We start from the raw sequence: 19,611 nt of genomic DNA, 5'->3' as shown, positions 1-19,611 counted from the left end.
AATTAACTAATAGAGTGTTAGGTAGCGTAAATTAACGGAAAAAATGAAATACAATCGAAGTTTATTTTTCAAAAACGACGTAAAATTACGCTAATTAACAAAAAGAACACGAAATTTTGGCAAAAAGAGGTGCAACACAAGGACTTCCCAGGAGGTCACCCATCCTAGTACTACTCTCGCCCAAGCACGCTTAACTGCGGAGTTCTGATGGGATCCGGTGCATTAGTGCTGGTATGATCGCACCTGAGAGTAAAGCGTTGTAATTGTATATATGCATTTCTAATTTATTTTTCAAAAAAGACGTCAAACTACGCTAATTAATTAACTAATAGAGTGTTAGGTAGCGTAAATTAACGGAAAAAATGAAATACAATCGAAGTTTATTTTTCAAAAACGACGTAAAATTACGCTAATTAACAAAAAGAACACGAAATTTTGGCAAAAAGAGGTGCAACACAAGGACTTCCCAGGAGGTCACCCATCCTAGTACTACTCTCGCCCAAGCACGCTTAACTGCGGAGTTCTGATGGGATCCGGTGCATTAGTGCTGGTATGATCGCACCTGAGAGTAAAGCGTTGTAATTGTATATATGCATTTCTAATTTATTTTTCAAAAAAGACGTCAAACTACGCTAATTAATTAACTAATAGAGTGTTAGGTAGCGTAAATTAACGGAAAAAATGAAATACAATCGAAGTTTATTTTTCAAAAACGACGTAAAATTACGCTAATTAACAAAAAGAACACGAAATTTTGGCAAAAAGAGGTGCAACACAAGGACTTCCCAGGAGGTCACCCATCCTAGTACTACTCTCGCCCAAGCACGCTTAACTGCGGAGTTCTGATGGGATCCGGTGCATTAGTGCTGGTATGATCGCACCTGAGAGTAAAGCGTTGTAATTGTATATATGCATTTCTAATTTATTTTTCAAAAAAGACGTCAAACTACGCTAATTAATTAACTAATAGAGTGTTAGGTAGCGTAAATTAACGGAAAAAATGAAATACAATCGAAGTTTATTTTTCAAAAACGACGTAAAATTACGCTAATTAACAAAAAGAACACGAAATTTTGGCAAAAAGAGGTGCAACACAAGGACTTCCCAGGAGGTCACCCATCCTAGTACTACTCTCGCCCAAGCACGCTTAACTGCGGAGTTCTGATGGGATCCGGTGCATTAGTGCTGGTATGATCGCACCTGAGAGTAAAGCGTTGTAATTGTATATATGCATTTCTAATTTATTTTTCAAAAAAGACGTCAAACTACGCTAATTAATTAACTAATAGAGTGTTAGGTAGCGTAAATTAACGGAAAAAATGAAATACAATCGAAGTTTATTTTTCAAAAACGACGTAAAATTACGCTAATTAACAAAAAGAACACGAAATTTTGGCAAAAAGAGGTGCAACACAAGGACTTCCCAGGAGGTCACCCATCCTAGTACTACTCTCGCCCAAGCACGCTTAACTGCGGAGTTCTGATGGGATCCGGTGCATTAGTGCTGGTATGATCGCACCTGAGAGTAAAGCGTTGTAATTGTATATATGCATTCTAATTTATTTTTCAAAAAAGACGTCAAACTACGCTAATTAATTAACTAATAGAGTGTTAGGTAGCGTAAATTAACGGAAAAAATGAAATACAATCGAAGTTTATTTTTCAAAAACGACGTAAAATTACGCTAATTAACAAAAAGAACACGAAATTTTGGCAAAAAGAGGTGCAACACAAGGACTTCCCAGGAGGTCACCCATCCTAGTACTACTCTCGCCCAAGCACGCTTAACTGCGGAGTTCTGATGGGATCCGGTGCATTAGTGCTGGTATGATCGCACCTGAGAGTAAAGCGTTGTAATTGTATATATGCATTTCTAATTTATTTTTCAAAAAAGACGTCAAACTACGCTAATTAATTAACTAATAGAGTGTTAGGTAGCGTAAATTAACGGAAAAAATGAAATACAATCGAAGTTTATTTTTCAAAAACGACGTAAAATTACGCTAATTAACAAAAAGAACACGAAATTTTGGCAAAAAGAGGTGCAACACAAGGACTTCCCAGGAGGTCACCCATCCTAGTACTACTCTCGCCCAAGCACGCTTAACTGCGGAGTTCTGATGGGATCCGGTGCATTAGTGCTGGTATGATCGCACCTGAGAGTAAAGCGTTGTAATTGTATATATGCATTTCTAATTTATTTTTCAAAAAAGACGTCAAACTACGCTAATTAATTAACTAATAGAGTGTTAGGTAGCGTAAATTAACGGAAAAAATGAAATACAATCGAAGTTTATTTTTCAAAAACGACGTAAAATTACGCTAATTAACAAAAAGAACACGAAATTTTGGCAAAAAGAGGTGCAACACAAGGACTTCCCAGGAGGTCACCCATCCTAGTACTACTCTCGCCCAAGCACGCTTAACTGCGGAGTTCTGATGGGATCCGGTGCATTAGTGCTGGTATGATCGCACCTGAGAGTAAAGCGTTGTAATTGTATATATGCATTTCTAATTTATTTTCAAAAAAGACGTCAAACTACGCTAATTAATTAACTAATAGAGTGTTAGGTAGCGTAAATTAACGGAAAAAATGAAATACAATCGAAGTTTATTTTTCAAAAACGACGTAAAATTACGCTAATTAACAAAAAGAACACGAAATTTTGGCAAAAAGAGGTGCAACACAAGGACTTCCCAGGAGGTCACCCATCCTAGTACTACTCTCGCCCAAGCACGCTTAACTGCGGAGTTCTGATGGGATCCGGTGCATTAGTGCTGGTATGATCGCACCTGAGAGTAAAGCGTTGTAATTGTATATATGCATTTCTAATTTATTTTTCAAAAAAGACGTCAAACTACGCTAATTAATTAACTAATAGAGTGTTAGGTAGCGTAAATTAACGGAAAAAATGAAATACAATCGAAGTTTATTTTTCAAAAACGACGTAAAATTACGCTAATTAACAAAAAGAACAGAAATTTTGGCAAAAAGAGGTGCAACACAAGGACTTCCCAGGAGGTCACCCATCCTAGTACTACTCTCGCCCAAGCACGCTTAACTGCGGAGTTCTGATGGGATCCGGTGCATTAGTGCTGGTATGATCGCACCTGAGAGTAAAGCGTTGTAATTGTATATATGCATTTCTAATTTATTTTTCAAAAAAGACGTCAAACTACGCTAATTAATTAACTAATAGAGTGTTAGGTAGCGTAAATTAACGGAAAAAATGAAATACAATCGAAGTTTATTTTTCAAAAACGACGTAAAATTACGCTAATTAACAAAAAGAACACGAAATTTTGGCAAAAAGAGGTGCAACACAAGGACTTCCCAGGAGGTCACCCATCCTAGTACTACTCTCGCCCAAGCACGCTTAACTGCGGAGTTCTGATGGGATCCGGTGCATTAGTGCTGGTATGATCGCACCTGAGAGTAAAGCGTTGTAATTGTATATATGCATTTCTAATTTATTTTTCAAAAAAGACGTCAAACTACGCTAATTAATTAACTAATAGAGTGTTAGGTAGCGTAAATTAACGGAAAAAATGAAATACAATCGAAGTTTATTTTTCAAAAACGACGTAAAATTACGCTAATTAACAAAAAGAACACGAAATTTTGGCAAAAAGAGGTGCAAAACAAGGACTTCCCAGGAGGTCACCCATCCTAGTACTACTCTCGCCCAAGCACGCTTAACTGCGGAGTTCTGATGGGATCCGGTGCATTAGTGCTGGTATGATCGCACCTGAGAGTAAAGCGTTGTAATTGTATATATGCATTTTTAATTTATTTTTCAAAAAAGACGTCAAACTACGCTAATTAATTAACTAATAGAGTGTTAGGTAGCGTAAATTAACGGAAAAAATGAAATACAATCGAAGTTTATTTTTCAAAAACGACGTAAAATTACGCTAATTAACAAAAAGAACACGAAATTTTGGCAAAAAGAGGTGCAACACAAGGACTTCCCAGGAGGTCACCCATCCTAGTACTACTCTCGCCCCAAGCACGCTTAACTGCGGAGTTCTGATGGGATCCGGTGCATTAGTGCTGGTATGATCGCACCTGAGAGTAAAGCGTTGTAATTGTATATATGCATTTCTAATTTATTTTTCAAAAAAGACGTCAAACTACGCTAATTAATTAACTAATAGAGTGTTAGGTAGCGTAAATTAACGGAAAAAATGAAATACAATCGAAGTTTATTTTTCAAAAACGACGTAAAATTACGCTAATTAACAAAAAGAACACGAAATTTTGGCAAAAAGAGGTGCAACACAAGGACTTCCCAGGAGGTCACCCATCCTAGTACTACTCTCGCCCAAGCACGCTTAACTGCGGAGTTCTGATGGGATCCGGTGCATTAGTGCTGGTATGATCGCACCTGAGAGTAAAGCGTTGTAATTGTATATATGCATTTCTAATTTATTTTTCAAAAAAGACGTCAAACTACGCTAATTAATTAACTAATAGAGTGTTAGGTAGCGTAAATTAACGGAAAAAATGAAATACAATCGAAGTTTATTTTTCAAAAACGACGTAAAATTACGCTAATTAACAAAAAGAACAAGAAATTTTGGCAAAAAGAGGTGCAAACAAGGACTTCCCAGGAGGTCACCCATCCTAGTACTACTCTCGCCCAAGCGCGCTTAACTGCGGAGTTCTGATGGGATCCGGTGCATTAGTGCTGGTATGATCGCACCTGAGAGTAAAGCGTTGTAATTGTATATATGCATTTCTAATTTATTTTTCAAAAAAGACGTCAAACTACGCTAATTAATTAACTAATAGAGTGTTAGGTAGCGTAAATTAACGGAAAAAATGAAATACAATCGAAGTTTATTTTTCAAAAACGACGTAAAATTACGCTAATTAACAAAAAGAACACGAAATTTTGGCAAAAAGAGGTGCAACACAAGGACTTCCCAGGAGGTCACCCATCCTAGTACTACTCTCGCCCAAGCACGCTTAACTGCGGAGTTCTGATGGGATCCGGTGCATTAGTGCTGGTATGATCGCACCTGAGAGTAAAGCGTTGTAATTGTATATATGCATTTCTAATTTATTTTTCAAAAAAGACGTCAAACTACGCTAATTAATTAACTAATAGAGTGTTAGGTAGCGTAAATTAACGGAAAAAATGAAATACAATCGAAGTTTATTTTTCAAAAACGACGTAAAATTACGCTAATTAACAAAAAGAACACGAAATTTTGGCAAAAAGAGGTGCAACACAAGGACTTCCCAGGAGGTCACCCATCCTAGTACTACTCTCGCCCAAGCACGCTTAACTGCGGAGTTCTGATGGGATCCGGTGCATTAGTGCTGGTATGATCGCACCTGAGAGTAAAGCGTTGTAATTGTATATATGCATTTCTAATTTATTTTTCAAAAAAGACGTCAAACTACGCTAATTAATTAACTAATAGAGTGTTAGGTAGCGTAAATTAACGGAAAAAATGAAATACAATCGAAGTTTATTTTTCAAAAACGACGTAAAATTACGCTAATTAACAAAAAGAACAAGAAATTTTGGCAAAAAGAGGTGCAAACAAGGACTTCCCAGGAGGTCACCCATCCTAGTACTACTCTCGCCCAAGCGCGCTTAACTGCGGAGTTCTGATGGGATCCGGTGCATTAGTGCTGGTATGATCGCACCTGAGAGTAAAGCGTTGTAATTGTATATATGCATTTCTAATTTATTTTTCAAAAAAGACGTCAAACTACGCTAATTAATTAACTAATAGAGTGTTAGGTAGCGTAAATTAACGGAAAAAATGAAATACAATCGAAGTTTATTTTTCAAAAACGACGTAAAATTACGCTAATTAACAAAAAGAACACGAAATTTTGGCAAAAAGAGGTGCAACACAAGGACTTCCCAGGAGGTCACCCATCTAGTACTACTCTCGCCCAAGCACGCTTAACTGCGGAGTTCTGATGGGATCCGGTGCATTAGTGCTGGTATGATCGCACCTGAGAGTAAAGCGTTGTAATTGTATATATGCATTTCTAATTTATTTTTCAAAAAAGACGTCAAACTACGCTAATTAATTAACTAATAGAGTGTTAGGTAGCGTAAATTAACGGAAAAAATGAAATACAATCGAAGTTTATTTTTCAAAAACGACGTAAAATTACGCTAATTAACAAAAAGAACACGAAATTTTGGCAAAAAGAGGTGCAACACAAGGACTTCCCAGGAGGTCACCCATCCTAGTACTACTCTCGCCCAAGCACGCTTAACTGCGGAGTTCTGATGGGATCCGGTGCATTAGTGCTGGTATGATCGCACCTGAGAGTAAAGCGTTGTAATTGTATATATGCATTTTTAATTTATTTTTCAAAAAAGACGTCAAACTACGCTAATTAATTAACTAATAGAGTGTTAGGTAGCGTAAATTAACGGAAAAAATGAAATACAATCGAAGTTTATTTTTCAAAAACGACGTAAAATTACGCTAATTAACAAAAAGAACACGAAATTTTGGCAAAAAGAGGTGCAACACAAGGACTTCCCAGGAGGTCACCCATCCTAGTACTACTCTCGGCCCAAGCACGCTTAACTGCGGAGTTCTGATGGGATCCGGTGCATTAGTGCTGGTATGATCGCACCTGAGAGTAAAGCGTTGTAATTGTATATATGCATTTCTAATTTATTTTTCAAAAAAGACGTCAAACTACGCTAATTAATTAACTAATAGAGTGTTAGGTAGCGTAAATTAACGGAAAAAATGAAATACAATCGAAGTTTATTTTTCAAAAACGACGTAAAATTACGCTAATTAACAAAAAGAACACGAAATTTTGGCAAAAAGAGGTGCAACACAAGGACTTCCCAGGAGGTCACCCATCCATCCTAGTACTACTCTCGCCCAAGCACGCTTAACTGCGGAGTTCTGATGGGATCCGGTGCATTAGTGCTGGTATGATCGCACCTGAGAGTAAAGCGTTGTAATTGTATATATGCATTTCTAATTTATTTTTCAAAAAAGACGTCAAACTACGCTAATTAATTAACTAATAGAGTGTTAGGTAGCGTAAATTAACGGAAAAAATGAAATACAATCGAAGTTTATTTTTCAAAAACGACGTAAAATTACGCTAATTAACAAAAAGAACACGAAATTTTGGCAAAAAGAGGTGCAACACAAGGACTTCCCAGGAGGTCACCCATCCTCCTAGTACTACTCTCGCCCAAGCACGCTTAACTGCGGAGTTCTGATGGGATCCGGTGCATTAGTGCTGGTATGATCGCACCTGAGAGTAAAGCGTTGTAATTGTATATATGCATTTCTAATTTATTTTTCAAAAAAGACGTCAAACTACGCTAATTAATTAACTAATAGAGTGTTAGGTAGCGTAAATTAACGGAAAAAATGAAATACAATCGAAGTTTATTTTTCAAAAACGACGTAAAATTACGCTAATTAACAAAAAGAACACGAAATTTTGGCAAAAAGAGGTGCAACACAAGGACTTCCCTGGAGGTCACCCATCCATCCTAGTACTACTCTCGCCCAAGCACGCTTAACTGCGGAGTTCTGATGGGATCCGGTGCATTAGTGCTGGTATGATCGCACCTGAGAGTAAAGCGTTGTAATTGTATATATGCATTTCTAATTTATTTTTCAAAAAAGACGTCAAACTACGCTAATTAATTAACTAATAGAGTGTTAGGTAGCGTAAATTAACGGAAAAAATGAAATACAATCGAAGTTTATTTTTCAAAAACGACGTAAAATTACGCTAATTAACAAAAAGAACACGAAATTTTGGCAAAAAGAGGTGCAACACAAGGACTTCCCAGGAGGTCACCCATCCATCCTAGTACTACTCTCGCCCAAGCACGCTTAACTGCGGAGTTCTGATGGGATCCGGTGCATTAGTGCTGGTATGATCGCACCTGAGAGTAAAGCGTTGTAATTGTATATATGCATTTCTAATTTATTTTTCAAAAAAGACGTCAAACTACGCTAATTAATTAACTAATAGAGTGTTAGGTAGCGTAAATTAACGGAAAAAATGAAATACAATCGAAGTTTATTTTTCAAAAACGACGTAAAATTACGCTAATTAACAAAAAGAACACGAAATTTTGGCAAAAAGAGGTGCAACACAAGGACTTCCCAGGAGGTCACCCATCCATCCTAGTACTACTCTCGCCCAAGCACGCTTAACTGCGGAGTTCTGATGGGATCCGGTGCATTAGTGCTGGTATGATCGCACCTGAGAGTAAAGCGTTGTAATTGTATATATGCATTTCTAATTTATTTTTCAAAAAAGACGTCAAACTACGCTAATTAATTAACTAATAGAGTGTTAGGTAGCGTAAATTAACGGAAAAAATGAAATACAATCGAAGTTTATTTTTCAAAAACGACGTAAAATTACGCTAATTAACAAAAAGAACACGAAATTTTGGCAAAAAGAGGTGCAACACAAGGACTTCCCAGGAGGTCACCCATCCATCCTAGTACTACTCTCGCCCAAGCACGCTTAACTGCGGAGTTCTGATGGGATCCGGTGCATTAGTGCTGGTATGATCGCACCTGAGAGTAAAGCGTTGTAATTGTATATATGCATTTCTAATTTATTTTTCAAAAAAGACGTCAAACTACGCTAATTAATTAACTAATAGAGTGTTAGGTAGCGTAAATTAACGGAAAAAATGAAATACAATCGAAGTTTATTTTTCAAAAACGACGTAAAATTACGCTAATTAACAAAAAGAACAAGAAATTTTGGCAAAAAGAGGTGCAAACAAGGACTTCCCAGGAGGTCACCCATCCTAGTACTACTCTCGCCCAAGCGCGCTTAACTGCGGAGTTCTGATGGGATCCGGTGCATTAGTGCTGGTATGATCGCACCTGAGAGTAAAGCGTTGTAATTGTATATATGCATTTTTAATTTATTTTTCAAAAAAGACGTCAAACTACGCTAATTAATTAACTAATAGAGTGTTAGGTAGCGTAAATTAACGGAAAAAATGAAATACAATCGAAGTTTATTTTTCAAAAACGACGTAAAATTACGCTAATTAACAAAAAGAACAGAAATTTTGGCAAAAAGAGGTGCAACACAAGGACTTCCCAGGAGGTCACCCATCCTAGTACTACTCTCGCCGCCAAGCACGCTTAACTGCGGAGTTCTGATGGGATCCGGTGCATTAGTGCTGGTATGATCGCACCTGAGAGTAAAGCGTTGTAATTGTATATATGCATTTCTAATTTATTTTTCAAAAAAGACGTCAAACTACGCTAATTAATTAACTAATAGAGTGTTAGGTAGCGTAAATTAACGGAAAAAATGAAATACAATCGAAGTTTATTTTTCAAAAACGACGTAAAATTACGCTAATTAACAAAAAGAACACGAAATTTTGGCAAAAAGAGGTGCAACACAAGGACTTCCCAGGAGGTCACCCATCCTACCTAGTACTACTCTCGCCCAAGCACGCTTAACTGCGGAGTTCTGATGGGATCCGGTGCATTAGTGCTGGTATGATCGCACCTGAGAGTAAAGCGTTGTAATTGTATATATGCATTTCTAATTTATTTTTCAAAAAAGACGTCAAACTACGCTAATTAATTAACTAATAGAGTGTTAGGTAGCGTAAATTAACGGAAAAAATGAAATACAATCGAAGTTTATTTTTCAAAAACGACGTAAAATTACGCTAATTAACAAAAAGAACACGAAATTTTGGCAAAAAGAGGTGCAACACAAGGACTTCCCAGGAGGTCACCCATCCTAGTACTACTCTCGCCCAAGCACGCTTAACTGCGGAGTTCTGATGGGATCCGGTGCATTAGTGCTGGTATGATCGCACCTGAGAGTAAAGCGTTGTAATTGTATATATGCATTTCTAATTTATTTTTCAAAAAAGACGTCAAACTACGCTAATTAATTAACTAATAGAGTGTTAGGTAGCGTAAATTAACGGAAAAAATGAAATACAATCGAAGTTTATTTTTCAAAAACGACGTAAAATTACGCTAATTAACAAAAAGAACACGAAATTTTGGCAAAAAGAGGTGCAACACAAGGACTTCCCAGGAGGTCACCCATCCTAGTACTACTCTCGCCCAAGCACGCTTAACTGCGGAGTTCTGATGGGATCCGGTGCATTAGTGCTGGTATGATCGCACCTGAGAGTAAAGCGTTGTAATTGTATATATGCATTTCTAATTTATTTTTCAAAAAAGACGTCAAACTACGCTAATTAATTAACTAATAGAGTGTTAGGTAGCGTAAATTAACGGAAAAAATGAAATACAATCGAAGTTTATTTTTCAAAAACGACGTAAAATTACGCTAATTAACAAAAAGAACACGAAATTTTGGCAAAAAGAGGTGCAACACAAGGACTTCCCAGGAGGTCACCCATCCTAGTACTACTCTCGCCCAAGCACGCTTAACTGCGGAGTTCTGATGGGATCCGGTGCATTAGTGCTGGTATGATCGCACCTGAGAGTAAAGCGTTGTAATTGTATATATGCATTTCTAATTTATTTTTCAAAAAAGACGTCAAACTACGCTAATTAATTAACTAATAGAGTGTTAGGTAGCGTAAATTAACGGAAAAAATGAAATACAATCGAAGTTTATTTTTCAAAAACGACGTAAAATTACGCTAATTAACAAAAAGAACACGAAATTTTGGCAAAAAGAGGTGCAACACAAGGACTTCCCAGGAGGTCACCCATCCTAGTACTACTCTCGCCCCAAGCACGCTTAACTGCGGAGTTCTGATGGGATCCGGTGCATTAGTGCTGGTATGATCGCACCTGAGAGTAAAGCGTTGTAATTGTATATATGCATTTCTAATTTATTTTTCAAAAAAGACGTCAAACTACGCTAATTAATTAACTAATAGAGTGTTAGGTAGCGTAAATTAACGGAAAAAATGAAATACAATCGAAGTTTATTTTTCAAAAACGACGTAAAATTACGCTAATTAACAAAAAGAACACGAAATTTTGGCAAAAAGAGGTGCAACACAAGGACTTCCCAGGAGGTCACCCATCCTAGTACTACTCTCGCCCAAGCACGCTTAACTGCGGAGTTCTGATGGGATCCGGTGCATTAGTGCTGGTATGATCGCACCTGAGAGTAAAGCGTTGTAATTGTATATATGCATTTCTAATTTATTTTTAAAAAAGACGTCAAACTACGCTAATTAATTAACTAATAGAGTGTTAGGTAGCGTAAATTAACGGAAAAAATGAAATACAATCGAAGTTTATTTTTCAAAAACGACGTAAAATTACGCTAATTAACAAAAAGAACACGAAATTTTGGCAAAAAGAGGTGCAACACAAGGACTTCCCAGGAGGTCACCCATCCTAGTACTACTCTCGCCCAAGCACGCTTAACTGCGGAGTTCTGATGGGATCCGGTGCATTAGTGCTGGTATGATCGCACCTGAGAGTAAAGCGTTGTAATTGTATATATGCATTTCTAATTTATTTTTCAAAAAAGACGTCAAACTACGCTAATTAATTAACTAATAGAGTGTTAGGTAGCGTAAATTAACGGAAAAAATGAAATACAATCGAAGTTTATTTTTCAAAAACGACGTAAAATTACGCTAATTAACAAAAAGAACACGAAATTTTGGCAAAAAGAGGTGCAACACAAGGACTTCCCAGGAGGTCACCCATCCTAGTACTACTCTCGCCCAAGCACGCTTAACTGCGGAGTTCTGATGGGATCCGGTGCATTAGTGCTGGTATGATCGCACCTGAGAGTAAAGCGTTGTAATTGTATATATGCATTTCTAATTTATTTTTCAAAAAAGACGTCAAACTACGCTAATTAATTAACTAATAGAGTGTTAGGTAGCGTAAATTAACGGAAAAAATGAAATACAATCGAAGTTTATTTTTCAAAAACGACGTAAAATTACGCTAATTAACAAAAAGAACACGAAATTTTGGCAAAAAGAGGTGCAACACAAGGACTTCCCAGGAGGTCACCCATCCTAGTACTACTCTCGCCCAAGCACGCTTAACTGCGGAGTTCTGATGGGATCCGGTGCATTAGTGCTGGTATGATCGCACCTGAGAGTAAAGCGTTGTAATTGTATATATGCATTTCTAATTTATTTTTCAAAAAAGACGTCAAACTACGCTAATTAATTAACTAATAGAGTGTTAGGTAGCGTAAATTAACGGAAAAAATGAAATACAATCGAAGTTTATTTTTCAAAAACGACGTAAAATTACGCTAATTAACAAAAAGAACACGAAATTTTGGCAAAAAGAGGTGCAACACAAGGACTTCCCAGGAGGTCACCCATCCTAGTATTACTCTCGTCCAAGCACGCTTAACTGCGGAGTTCTGATGGGATCCGGTGCATTAGTGCTGGTATGATCGCACCTGAGAGTAAAGCGTTGTAATTGTATATATGCATTTCTAATTTATTTTTCAAAAAAGACGTCAAACTACGCTAATTAATTAACTAATAGAGTGTTAGGTAGCGTAAATTAACGGAAAAAATGAAATACAATCGAAGTTTATTTTTCAAAAACGACGTAAAATTACGCTAATTAACAAAAAGAACACGAAATTTTGGCAAAAAGAGGTGCAACACAAGGACTTCCCAGGAGGTCACCCATCCTAGTACTACTCTCGCCCAAGCACGCTTAACTGCGGAGTTCTGATGGGATCCGGTGCATTAGTGCTGGTATGATCGCACCTGAGAGTAAAGCGTTGTAATTGTATATATGCATTTCTAATTTATTTTTCAAAAAAGACGTCAAACTACGCTAATTAATTAACTAATAGAGTGTTAGGTAGCGTAAATTAACGGAAAAAATGAAATACAATCGAAGTTTATTTTTCAAAAACGACGTAAAATTACGCTAATTAACAAAAAGAACACGAAATTTTGGCAAAAAGAGGTGCAACACAAGGACTTCCCAGGAGGTCACCCATCCTAGTACTACTCTCGGCCGCCCAAGCACGCTTAACTGCGGAGTTCTGATGGGATCCGGTGCATTAGTGCTGGTATGATCGCACCTGAGAGTAAAGCGTTGTAATTGTATATATGCATTTCTAATTTATTTTTCAAAAAAGACGTCAAACTACGCTAATTAATTAACTAATAGAGTGTTAGGTAGCGTAAATTAACGGAAAAAATGAAATACAATCGAAGTTTATTTTTCAAAAACGACGTAAAATTACGCTAATTAACAAAAAGAACACGAAATTTTGGCAAAAAGAGGTGCAACACAAGGACTTCCCAGGAGGTCACCCATCCTAGTACTACTCTCGCCCAAGCACGCTTAACTGCGGAGTTCTGATGGGATCCGGTGCATTAGTGCTGGTATGATCGCACCTGAGAGTAAAGCGTTGTAATTGTATATATGCATTTCTAATTTATTTTTCAAAAAAGACGTCAAACTACGCTAATTAATTAACTAATAGAGTGTTAGGTAGCGTAAATTAACGGAAAAAATGAAATACAATCGAAGTTTATTTTTCAAAAACGACGTAAAATTACGCTAATTAACAAAAAGAACACGAAATTTTGGCAAAAAGAGGTGCAACACAAGGACTTCCCAGGAGGTCACCCATCCTAGTACTACTCTCGCCCGCCAAGCACGCTTAACTGCGGAGTTCTGATGGGATCCGGTGCATTAGTGCTGGTATGATCGCACCTGAGAGTAAAGCGTTGTAATTGTATATATGCATTTCTAATTTATTTTTCAAAAAAGACGTCAAACTACGCTAATTAATTAACTAATAGAGTGTTAGGTAGCGTAAATTAACGGAAAAAATGAAATACAATCGAAGTTTATTTTTCAAAAACGACGTAAAATTACGCTAATTAACAAAAAGAACACGAAATTTTGGCAAAAAGAGGTGCAACACAAGGACTTCCCAGGAGGTCACCCATCCTAGTACTACTCTCGCCCAAGCACGCTTAACTGCGGAGTTCTGATGGGATCCGGTGCATTAGTGCTGGTATGATCGCACCTGAGAGTAAAGCGTTGTAATTGTATATATGCATTTCTAATTTATTTTTCAAAAAAGACGTCAAACTACGCTAATTAATTAACTAATAGAGTGTTAGGTAGCGTAAATTAACGGAAAAAATGAAATACAATCGAAGTTTATTTTTCAAAAACGACGTAAAATTACGCTAATTAACAAAAAGAACACGAAATTTTGGCAAAAAGAGGTGCAACACAAGGACTTCCCAGGAGGTCACCCATCCTAGTACTACTCTCGCCCAAGCACGCTTAACTGCGGAGTTCTGATGGGATCCGGTGCATTAGTGCTGGTATGATCGCACCTGAGAGTAAAGCGTTGTAATTGTATATATGCATTTCTAATTTATTTTTCAAAAAAGACGTCAAACTACGCTAATTAATTAACTAATAGAGTGTTAGGTAGCGTAAATTAACGGAAAAAATGAAATACAATCGAAGTTTATTTTTCAAAAACGACGTAAAATTACGCTAATTAACAAAAAGAACACGAAATTTTGGCAAAAAGAGGTGCAACACAAGGACTTCCCAGGAGGTCACCCATCCTACCTAGTACTACTCTCGCCCAAGCACGCTTAACTGCGGAGTTCTGATGGGATCCGGTGCATTAGTGCTGGTATGATCGCACCTGAGAGTAAAGCGTTGTAATTGTATATATGCATTTCTAATTTATTTTTCAAAAAAGACGTCAAACTACGCTAATTAATTAACTAATAGAGTGTTAGGTAGCGTAAATTAACGGAAAAAATGAAATACAATCGAAGTTTATTTTTCAAAAACGACGTAAAATTACGCTAATTAACAAAAAGAACACGAAATTTTGGCAAAAAGAGGTGCAACACAAGGACTTCCCAGGAGGTCACCCATCCTAGTACTACTCTCGCCCAAGCACGCTTAACTGCGGAGTTCTGATGGGATCCGGTGCATTAGTGCTGGTATGATCGCACCTGAGAGTAAAGCGTTGTAATTGTATATATGCATTTCTAATTTATTTTTCAAAAAAGACGTCAAACTACGCTAATTAATTAACTAATAGAGTGTTAGGTAGCGTAAATTAACGGAAAAAATGAAATACAATCGAAGTTTATTTTTCAAAAACGACGTAAAATTACGCTAATTAACAAAAAGAACACGAAATTTTGGCAAAAAGAGGTGCAACACAAGGACTTCCCAGGAGGTCACCCATCCTAGTACTACTCTCGCCCAAGCACGCTTAACTGCGGAGTTCTGATGGGATCCGGTGCATTAGTGCTGGTATGATCGCACCTGAGAGTAAAGCGTTGTAATTGTATATATGCATTTCTAATTTATTTTTCAAAAAAGACGTCAAACTACGCTAATTAATTAACTAATAGAGTGTTAGGTAGCGTAAATTAACGGAAAAAATGAAATACAATCGAAGTTTATTTTTCAAAAACGACGTAAAATTACGCTAATTAACAAAAAGAACACGAAATTTTGGCAAAAAGAGGTGCAACACAAGGACTTCCCAGGAGGTCACCCATCCTACCTAGTACTACTCTCGCCCAAGCACGCTTAACTGCGGAGTTCTGATGGGATCCGGTGCATTAGTGCTGGTATGATCGCACCTGAGAGTAAAGCGTTGTAATTGTATATATGCATTTCTAATTTATTTTTCAAAAAAGACGTCAAACTACGCTAATTAATTAACTAATAGAGTGTTAGGTAGCGTAATCTAACGGAAAAAATGAAATACAATCGAAGTTTATTTTTCAAAAACGACGTAAAATTACGCTAATTAACAAAAAGAACACGAAATTTTGGCAAAAAGAGGTGCAACACAAGGACTTCCCAGGAGGTCACCCATCCTAGTACTACTCTCGCCCAAGCACGCTTAACTGCGGAGTTCTGATGGGATCCGGTGCATTAGTGCTGGTATGATCGCACCTGAGAGTAAAGCGTTGTAATTGTATATATGCATTTCTAATTTATTTTTCAAAAAAGACGTCAAACTACGCTAATTAATTAACTAATAGAGTGTTAGGTAGCGTAAATTAACGGAAAAAATGAAATACAATCGAAGTTTATTTTTCAAAAACGACGTAAAATTACGCTAATTAACAAAAAGAACACGAAATTTTGGCAAAAAGAGGTGCAACACAAGGACTTCCCAGGAGGTCACCCATCCTAGTACTACTCTCTCGCCCAAGCACGCTTAACTGCGGAGTTCTGATGGGATCCGGTGCATTAGTGCTGGTATGATCGCACCTGAGAGTAAAGCGTTGTAATTGTATATATGCATTTCTAATTTATTTTTCAAAAAAGACGTCAAACTACGCTAATTAATTAACTAATAGAGTGTTAGGTAGCGTAAATTAACGGAAAAAATGAAATACAATCGAAGTTTATTTTTCAAAAACGACGTAAAATTACGCTAATTAACAAAAAGAACACGAAATTTTGGCAAAAAGAGGTGCAACACAAGGACTTCCCAGGAGGTCACCCATCCTAGTACTACTCTCGCCCAAGCACGCTTAACTGCGGAGTTCTGATGGGATCCGGTGCATTAGTGCTGGTATGATCGCACCTGAGAGTAAAGCGTTGTAATTGTATATATGCATTTCTAATTTATTTTTCAAAAAAGACGTCAAACTACGCTAATTAATTAACTAATAGAGTGTTAGGTAGCGTAAATTAACGGAAAAAATGAAATACAATCGAAGTTTATTTTTCAAAAACGACGTAAAATTACGCTAATTAACAAAAAGAACACGAAATTTTGGCAAAAAGAGGTGCAACACAAGGACTTCCCAGGAGGTCACCCATCCTACCTAGTACTACTCTCGCCCAAGCACGCTTAACTGCGGAGTTCTGATGGGATCCGGTGCATTAGTGCTGGTATGATCGCACCTGAGAGTAAAGCGTTGTAATTGTATATATGCATTTCTAATTTATTTTTCAAAAAAGACGTCAAACTACGCTAATTAATTAACTAATAGAGTGTTAGGTAGCGTAAATTAACGGAAAAAATGAAATACAATCGAAGTTTATTTTTCAAAAACGACGTAAAATTACGCTAATTAACAAAAAGAACACGAAATTTTGGCAAAAAGAGGTGCAACACAAGGACTTCCCAGGAGGTCACCCATCCTAGTACTACTCTCGCCCAAGCACGCTTAACTGCGGAGTTCTGATGGGATCCGGTGCATTAGTGCTGGTATGATCGCACCTGAGAGTAAAGCGTTGTAATTGTATATATGCATTTCTAATTTATTTTTCAAAAAAGACGTCAAACTACGCTAATTAATTAACTAATAGAGTGTTAGGTAGCGTAAATTAACGGAAAAAATGAAATACAATCGAAGTTTATTTTTCAAAAACGACGTAAAATTACGCTAATTAACAAAAAGAACACGAAATACAATCTAATTTATTGTTAAGGTTTATTTGCAACAAACCCTTCTTTCCAACTCGAAAGTATAGCCGGGAATTTAATATTATCATATGGATTGTAGTTAACCTACAAATGCAACACAATTTTCAATTGCTAAATTGATTAAAGCAAAAACTTCAAATAAATATACTGGTCTTGTCAAGTTACAAGGCTTACCTTTTTAGCAGTCATTGTGTTAATTAAATCGAAATAATCTATATCTTTCAGTGTTTTCAAGGTAAACTGTTCTAAATGACGTGACCAATCATTTATCAACGGAAGTTGTTTATTTGCGAAATTTAGACTTGATAACATGAGCAAGTCCTTGATCGTTGTCAGATGTAGGAATACAAAGACCAATCATATCACAACAAAATAAAGTGAAAATTATTTCTCAATGGTTAAAAAGAAATACTTTTTTAATTGGAGAATGGAAATATAAAATAACTTACCTGCAGGGACAATGCAATCCCGTTCAGATGCTTTACACCCTCTTCTTTAATTTTTTTCATAGAACAATAAAGGTGTGGAAGAGCAGCAGCACCCCAGGCATAATCTTTTATTTCTTCAACATGATAAAGCAATGGAAGATGGAGAGTATCAACATCCCCCTTAGAAGAACTACTGAATAAGGACGAACCTAGAACATAAAGAGCATATGCTCTAGCATGTCGATCTAGTTCAACTTCAGATGCATTTGGTGGAACTTCCATAAATTTTTCTCCAAGAACAGATAGCTTGATGGCTCCTCGAATTTCACTTTTTTTAAAGGTCAAATCATGTCCAAAACATTCTTCGGACCAAAAAGTCATGTCACCATCGATCCTAGTGACAGGCTTGCCTGTAATGTGCAAGCCTATAATGTTTAGCACATCTTTCAATCAAAAAACTAATTTTATAACACCAATTTCAAATCCATATCTTTCTGAATAATGCTCAATAATAAAGAAAGCCAAACCCAATGAGTAGGAGCTATCAATTTAGAGAGACGTGGTATCCAATTTCAATTCAGAGAGATGTGGATTTAAATAATGCTCAATAACCAGCTTATGGAATGTGTGGTGTCCCATTTCAATTCAGAGAGATGTGGATTTGAATTTGGTGTTATAAAATTAGTTTTTGAATTGAAAGATGTGCTAAACATTACAGGCTTGCACATTACAGACAAGCATGTCACTGGGATCGATGGTGACATGACTTTCTGGTCCGAACAATTTTTGGACAAGATTTGACCTTTAAAAAAAAATGCAATTCGAGGAGCCATCAAGCTATCTGTTCTTAGAGAAAAATTTATGGAAGTTCCACCAAATGCATCTGAAGTTGAACTAGATCGACATGCTAGAGCATATGCTCTTTATGTTCTAGGTTCGTCCTTATTCAGTAGTTCTTCTAAGGGGGATGTTGATACTCTCCATCTTCCATTGATTTATCATGTTGAAGAAATAAAAGATTATGCTTGGGGTGCTGCTGCTCTTGCACACCTATATTGTTCTATGAAAAAAATTAAAGAAGATGGTGTAAAACAGCTGAACGGGATTGCATTGTCCCTGCAGGTAAGTTATTTTATATTTCCATTCTCCAATTAAAAAAGTATTTCCTTTTAACAATTGAGAAATAACGGTCACTTTATTTTGTTGTGATATGATAGGTCTTTGTATTCCTACATCTGACAAAGATCAAGGACTTGCTCATGTTATCAAGTCTGAATTTCACAAATATACCACTTCCGTTGATAAATGATTGGTCAGTCATTTAGAACAGTTTACCTTGAACACACGGAAATAGGTAGATTATTTCGATTTAATTAACACAATGACTGCTAAAAAGGTAAGCCTTGTAACTTGACAAGACCAGTATATTTTATTTGAAGTTTTTGCTTTAATCAATTTAGCTATTGAAAATTGTGTTGCATTTGTAGGTTAACTACAATCCATATGATAATATTAAATTCTCGGCCTTACTTTCGAGTTGGAAAGAAGGGTTTGTTGCAAATCAACCTTAACAAATTACATTCATCAAGCAAACAGCTTAGAATCACCACCATGATGAGGAGTTCTTTAAAATAAGAGGGTCATGTATAATTCCACTAGTTATAACCCCTACTAGATATAACCCCTACTGTGGATAACCCCCACAGACCCGAAAATAAGAAACATTTTCATCAATGTTATAATATGACATGAAAGTTTTCAACAAAGATGTTTGCAATTCCA

General features: G+C 36.6%; 54 non-coding genes across 54 annotated transcripts; all 54 read right to left on the bottom strand.

The window, feature by feature from the left end:
• Positions 1 to 126: 126 nt before the first annotated feature.
• On the bottom strand, positions 127 to 245 carry LOC120579067 (5S ribosomal RNA). The gene has a single exon (XR_005644872.1). It is a non-coding gene; the product is annotated as a 5S ribosomal RNA (ribosomal RNA).
• A 200-nt stretch (positions 246 to 445) lies between these two features.
• LOC120579056 (5S ribosomal RNA) lies at positions 446 to 564 on the bottom strand. The gene has a single exon (XR_005644861.1). It is a non-coding gene; the product is annotated as a 5S ribosomal RNA (ribosomal RNA).
• A 200-nt stretch (positions 565 to 764) lies between these two features.
• On the bottom strand, positions 765 to 883 carry LOC120579045 (5S ribosomal RNA). The gene has a single exon (XR_005644850.1). It is a non-coding gene; the product is annotated as a 5S ribosomal RNA (ribosomal RNA).
• A 200-nt stretch (positions 884 to 1,083) lies between these two features.
• On the bottom strand, positions 1,084 to 1,202 carry LOC120579034 (5S ribosomal RNA). Its single transcript, XR_005644839.1, has one exon. It is a non-coding gene; the product is annotated as a 5S ribosomal RNA (ribosomal RNA).
• A 200-nt stretch (positions 1,203 to 1,402) lies between these two features.
• LOC120579023 (5S ribosomal RNA) lies at positions 1,403 to 1,521 on the bottom strand. Its single transcript, XR_005644828.1, has one exon. It is a non-coding gene; the product is annotated as a 5S ribosomal RNA (ribosomal RNA).
• Positions 1,522 to 1,720: 199 nt separating this feature from the next.
• Positions 1,721 to 1,839, bottom strand: LOC120579012 (5S ribosomal RNA). The gene has a single exon (XR_005644817.1). It is a non-coding gene; the product is annotated as a 5S ribosomal RNA (ribosomal RNA).
• A 200-nt stretch (positions 1,840 to 2,039) lies between these two features.
• On the bottom strand, positions 2,040 to 2,158 carry LOC120579000 (5S ribosomal RNA). The gene has a single exon (XR_005644805.1). It is a non-coding gene; the product is annotated as a 5S ribosomal RNA (ribosomal RNA).
• A 200-nt stretch (positions 2,159 to 2,358) lies between these two features.
• Positions 2,359 to 2,477, bottom strand: LOC120578989 (5S ribosomal RNA). The gene has a single exon (XR_005644794.1). It is a non-coding gene; the product is annotated as a 5S ribosomal RNA (ribosomal RNA).
• A 199-nt stretch (positions 2,478 to 2,676) lies between these two features.
• On the bottom strand, positions 2,677 to 2,795 carry LOC120578978 (5S ribosomal RNA). The gene has a single exon (XR_005644783.1). It is a non-coding gene; the product is annotated as a 5S ribosomal RNA (ribosomal RNA).
• A 199-nt stretch (positions 2,796 to 2,994) lies between these two features.
• LOC120578967 (5S ribosomal RNA) lies at positions 2,995 to 3,113 on the bottom strand. The gene has a single exon (XR_005644772.1). It is a non-coding gene; the product is annotated as a 5S ribosomal RNA (ribosomal RNA).
• Positions 3,114 to 3,313: 200 nt separating this feature from the next.
• On the bottom strand, positions 3,314 to 3,432 carry LOC120578955 (5S ribosomal RNA). Its single transcript, XR_005644761.1, has one exon. It is a non-coding gene; the product is annotated as a 5S ribosomal RNA (ribosomal RNA).
• A 200-nt stretch (positions 3,433 to 3,632) lies between these two features.
• Positions 3,633 to 3,751, bottom strand: LOC120578659 (5S ribosomal RNA). Its single transcript, XR_005644473.1, has one exon. It is a non-coding gene; the product is annotated as a 5S ribosomal RNA (ribosomal RNA).
• Positions 3,752 to 3,951: 200 nt separating this feature from the next.
• On the bottom strand, positions 3,952 to 4,071 carry LOC120578662 (5S ribosomal RNA). The gene has a single exon (XR_005644476.1). It is a non-coding gene; the product is annotated as a 5S ribosomal RNA (ribosomal RNA).
• Positions 4,072 to 4,271: 200 nt separating this feature from the next.
• Positions 4,272 to 4,390, bottom strand: LOC120578944 (5S ribosomal RNA). Its single transcript, XR_005644750.1, has one exon. It is a non-coding gene; the product is annotated as a 5S ribosomal RNA (ribosomal RNA).
• A 200-nt stretch (positions 4,391 to 4,590) lies between these two features.
• LOC120578724 (5S ribosomal RNA) lies at positions 4,591 to 4,708 on the bottom strand. Its single transcript, XR_005644538.1, has one exon. It is a non-coding gene; the product is annotated as a 5S ribosomal RNA (ribosomal RNA).
• Positions 4,709 to 4,908: 200 nt separating this feature from the next.
• Positions 4,909 to 5,027, bottom strand: LOC120578933 (5S ribosomal RNA). Its single transcript, XR_005644739.1, has one exon. It is a non-coding gene; the product is annotated as a 5S ribosomal RNA (ribosomal RNA).
• Positions 5,028 to 5,227: 200 nt separating this feature from the next.
• Positions 5,228 to 5,346, bottom strand: LOC120578922 (5S ribosomal RNA). The gene has a single exon (XR_005644728.1). It is a non-coding gene; the product is annotated as a 5S ribosomal RNA (ribosomal RNA).
• Positions 5,347 to 5,546: 200 nt separating this feature from the next.
• On the bottom strand, positions 5,547 to 5,664 carry LOC120578723 (5S ribosomal RNA). The gene has a single exon (XR_005644537.1). It is a non-coding gene; the product is annotated as a 5S ribosomal RNA (ribosomal RNA).
• A 200-nt stretch (positions 5,665 to 5,864) lies between these two features.
• Positions 5,865 to 5,982, bottom strand: LOC120578665 (5S ribosomal RNA). Its single transcript, XR_005644479.1, has one exon. It is a non-coding gene; the product is annotated as a 5S ribosomal RNA (ribosomal RNA).
• Positions 5,983 to 6,182: 200 nt separating this feature from the next.
• Positions 6,183 to 6,301, bottom strand: LOC120578911 (5S ribosomal RNA). Its single transcript, XR_005644717.1, has one exon. It is a non-coding gene; the product is annotated as a 5S ribosomal RNA (ribosomal RNA).
• Positions 6,302 to 6,501: 200 nt separating this feature from the next.
• Positions 6,502 to 6,621, bottom strand: LOC120578668 (5S ribosomal RNA). Its single transcript, XR_005644482.1, has one exon. It is a non-coding gene; the product is annotated as a 5S ribosomal RNA (ribosomal RNA).
• A 200-nt stretch (positions 6,622 to 6,821) lies between these two features.
• LOC120578711 (5S ribosomal RNA) lies at positions 6,822 to 6,944 on the bottom strand. Its single transcript, XR_005644525.1, has one exon. It is a non-coding gene; the product is annotated as a 5S ribosomal RNA (ribosomal RNA).
• A 200-nt stretch (positions 6,945 to 7,144) lies between these two features.
• On the bottom strand, positions 7,145 to 7,266 carry LOC120578696 (5S ribosomal RNA). The gene has a single exon (XR_005644510.1). It is a non-coding gene; the product is annotated as a 5S ribosomal RNA (ribosomal RNA).
• Positions 7,267 to 7,466: 200 nt separating this feature from the next.
• LOC120578726 (5S ribosomal RNA) lies at positions 7,467 to 7,589 on the bottom strand. Its single transcript, XR_005644540.1, has one exon. It is a non-coding gene; the product is annotated as a 5S ribosomal RNA (ribosomal RNA).
• A 200-nt stretch (positions 7,590 to 7,789) lies between these two features.
• Positions 7,790 to 7,912, bottom strand: LOC120578709 (5S ribosomal RNA). Its single transcript, XR_005644523.1, has one exon. It is a non-coding gene; the product is annotated as a 5S ribosomal RNA (ribosomal RNA).
• Positions 7,913 to 8,112: 200 nt separating this feature from the next.
• On the bottom strand, positions 8,113 to 8,235 carry LOC120578708 (5S ribosomal RNA). Its single transcript, XR_005644522.1, has one exon. It is a non-coding gene; the product is annotated as a 5S ribosomal RNA (ribosomal RNA).
• A 200-nt stretch (positions 8,236 to 8,435) lies between these two features.
• Positions 8,436 to 8,558, bottom strand: LOC120578707 (5S ribosomal RNA). The gene has a single exon (XR_005644521.1). It is a non-coding gene; the product is annotated as a 5S ribosomal RNA (ribosomal RNA).
• Positions 8,559 to 8,758: 200 nt separating this feature from the next.
• On the bottom strand, positions 8,759 to 8,876 carry LOC120578722 (5S ribosomal RNA). Its single transcript, XR_005644536.1, has one exon. It is a non-coding gene; the product is annotated as a 5S ribosomal RNA (ribosomal RNA).
• A 199-nt stretch (positions 8,877 to 9,075) lies between these two features.
• Positions 9,076 to 9,196, bottom strand: LOC120578681 (5S ribosomal RNA). The gene has a single exon (XR_005644495.1). It is a non-coding gene; the product is annotated as a 5S ribosomal RNA (ribosomal RNA).
• Positions 9,197 to 9,396: 200 nt separating this feature from the next.
• LOC120578721 (5S ribosomal RNA) lies at positions 9,397 to 9,519 on the bottom strand. The gene has a single exon (XR_005644535.1). It is a non-coding gene; the product is annotated as a 5S ribosomal RNA (ribosomal RNA).
• Positions 9,520 to 9,719: 200 nt separating this feature from the next.
• On the bottom strand, positions 9,720 to 9,838 carry LOC120578900 (5S ribosomal RNA). Its single transcript, XR_005644706.1, has one exon. It is a non-coding gene; the product is annotated as a 5S ribosomal RNA (ribosomal RNA).
• Positions 9,839 to 10,038: 200 nt separating this feature from the next.
• Positions 10,039 to 10,157, bottom strand: LOC120578888 (5S ribosomal RNA). The gene has a single exon (XR_005644694.1). It is a non-coding gene; the product is annotated as a 5S ribosomal RNA (ribosomal RNA).
• A 200-nt stretch (positions 10,158 to 10,357) lies between these two features.
• Positions 10,358 to 10,476, bottom strand: LOC120578877 (5S ribosomal RNA). The gene has a single exon (XR_005644683.1). It is a non-coding gene; the product is annotated as a 5S ribosomal RNA (ribosomal RNA).
• Positions 10,477 to 10,676: 200 nt separating this feature from the next.
• LOC120578660 (5S ribosomal RNA) lies at positions 10,677 to 10,796 on the bottom strand. Its single transcript, XR_005644474.1, has one exon. It is a non-coding gene; the product is annotated as a 5S ribosomal RNA (ribosomal RNA).
• A 200-nt stretch (positions 10,797 to 10,996) lies between these two features.
• Positions 10,997 to 11,115, bottom strand: LOC120578866 (5S ribosomal RNA). The gene has a single exon (XR_005644672.1). It is a non-coding gene; the product is annotated as a 5S ribosomal RNA (ribosomal RNA).
• Positions 11,116 to 11,314: 199 nt separating this feature from the next.
• On the bottom strand, positions 11,315 to 11,433 carry LOC120578855 (5S ribosomal RNA). Its single transcript, XR_005644661.1, has one exon. It is a non-coding gene; the product is annotated as a 5S ribosomal RNA (ribosomal RNA).
• Positions 11,434 to 11,633: 200 nt separating this feature from the next.
• LOC120578844 (5S ribosomal RNA) lies at positions 11,634 to 11,752 on the bottom strand. The gene has a single exon (XR_005644650.1). It is a non-coding gene; the product is annotated as a 5S ribosomal RNA (ribosomal RNA).
• A 200-nt stretch (positions 11,753 to 11,952) lies between these two features.
• On the bottom strand, positions 11,953 to 12,071 carry LOC120578833 (5S ribosomal RNA). Its single transcript, XR_005644639.1, has one exon. It is a non-coding gene; the product is annotated as a 5S ribosomal RNA (ribosomal RNA).
• Positions 12,072 to 12,271: 200 nt separating this feature from the next.
• LOC120578669 (5S ribosomal RNA) lies at positions 12,272 to 12,390 on the bottom strand. Its single transcript, XR_005644483.1, has one exon. It is a non-coding gene; the product is annotated as a 5S ribosomal RNA (ribosomal RNA).
• A 200-nt stretch (positions 12,391 to 12,590) lies between these two features.
• Positions 12,591 to 12,709, bottom strand: LOC120578776 (5S ribosomal RNA). The gene has a single exon (XR_005644587.1). It is a non-coding gene; the product is annotated as a 5S ribosomal RNA (ribosomal RNA).
• A 200-nt stretch (positions 12,710 to 12,909) lies between these two features.
• Positions 12,910 to 13,032, bottom strand: LOC120578714 (5S ribosomal RNA). Its single transcript, XR_005644528.1, has one exon. It is a non-coding gene; the product is annotated as a 5S ribosomal RNA (ribosomal RNA).
• A 200-nt stretch (positions 13,033 to 13,232) lies between these two features.
• On the bottom strand, positions 13,233 to 13,351 carry LOC120578710 (5S ribosomal RNA). Its single transcript, XR_005644524.1, has one exon. It is a non-coding gene; the product is annotated as a 5S ribosomal RNA (ribosomal RNA).
• Positions 13,352 to 13,551: 200 nt separating this feature from the next.
• Positions 13,552 to 13,673, bottom strand: LOC120578694 (5S ribosomal RNA). The gene has a single exon (XR_005644508.1). It is a non-coding gene; the product is annotated as a 5S ribosomal RNA (ribosomal RNA).
• A 200-nt stretch (positions 13,674 to 13,873) lies between these two features.
• Positions 13,874 to 13,992, bottom strand: LOC120578599 (5S ribosomal RNA). The gene has a single exon (XR_005644414.1). It is a non-coding gene; the product is annotated as a 5S ribosomal RNA (ribosomal RNA).
• A 200-nt stretch (positions 13,993 to 14,192) lies between these two features.
• LOC120578488 (5S ribosomal RNA) lies at positions 14,193 to 14,311 on the bottom strand. The gene has a single exon (XR_005644303.1). It is a non-coding gene; the product is annotated as a 5S ribosomal RNA (ribosomal RNA).
• Positions 14,312 to 14,511: 200 nt separating this feature from the next.
• LOC120578720 (5S ribosomal RNA) lies at positions 14,512 to 14,634 on the bottom strand. The gene has a single exon (XR_005644534.1). It is a non-coding gene; the product is annotated as a 5S ribosomal RNA (ribosomal RNA).
• A 200-nt stretch (positions 14,635 to 14,834) lies between these two features.
• LOC120579230 (5S ribosomal RNA) lies at positions 14,835 to 14,953 on the bottom strand. The gene has a single exon (XR_005645033.1). It is a non-coding gene; the product is annotated as a 5S ribosomal RNA (ribosomal RNA).
• Positions 14,954 to 15,153: 200 nt separating this feature from the next.
• Positions 15,154 to 15,272, bottom strand: LOC120579119 (5S ribosomal RNA). The gene has a single exon (XR_005644922.1). It is a non-coding gene; the product is annotated as a 5S ribosomal RNA (ribosomal RNA).
• A 200-nt stretch (positions 15,273 to 15,472) lies between these two features.
• LOC120578719 (5S ribosomal RNA) lies at positions 15,473 to 15,595 on the bottom strand. The gene has a single exon (XR_005644533.1). It is a non-coding gene; the product is annotated as a 5S ribosomal RNA (ribosomal RNA).
• A 200-nt stretch (positions 15,596 to 15,795) lies between these two features.
• Positions 15,796 to 15,914, bottom strand: LOC120579006 (5S ribosomal RNA). The gene has a single exon (XR_005644811.1). It is a non-coding gene; the product is annotated as a 5S ribosomal RNA (ribosomal RNA).
• Positions 15,915 to 16,114: 200 nt separating this feature from the next.
• LOC120578679 (5S ribosomal RNA) lies at positions 16,115 to 16,235 on the bottom strand. Its single transcript, XR_005644493.1, has one exon. It is a non-coding gene; the product is annotated as a 5S ribosomal RNA (ribosomal RNA).
• A 200-nt stretch (positions 16,236 to 16,435) lies between these two features.
• On the bottom strand, positions 16,436 to 16,554 carry LOC120578894 (5S ribosomal RNA). Its single transcript, XR_005644700.1, has one exon. It is a non-coding gene; the product is annotated as a 5S ribosomal RNA (ribosomal RNA).
• Positions 16,555 to 16,754: 200 nt separating this feature from the next.
• On the bottom strand, positions 16,755 to 16,877 carry LOC120578718 (5S ribosomal RNA). Its single transcript, XR_005644532.1, has one exon. It is a non-coding gene; the product is annotated as a 5S ribosomal RNA (ribosomal RNA).
• A 200-nt stretch (positions 16,878 to 17,077) lies between these two features.
• LOC120578432 (5S ribosomal RNA) lies at positions 17,078 to 17,196 on the bottom strand. Its single transcript, XR_005644247.1, has one exon. It is a non-coding gene; the product is annotated as a 5S ribosomal RNA (ribosomal RNA).
• Between the last annotated feature and the right edge of the window lie 2,415 nt (positions 17,197 to 19,611).

The sequence above is a fragment of the Medicago truncatula genome, chromosome 2 (genome assembly GCF_003473485.1).
Source record: "Medicago truncatula cultivar Jemalong A17 chromosome 2, MtrunA17r5.0-ANR, whole genome shotgun sequence".
NCBI classification, from domain to species: Eukaryota; Viridiplantae; Streptophyta; class Magnoliopsida; order Fabales; family Fabaceae; genus Medicago; species Medicago truncatula.
This window is presented reverse-complemented; position numbering and strand designations above follow the sequence as displayed.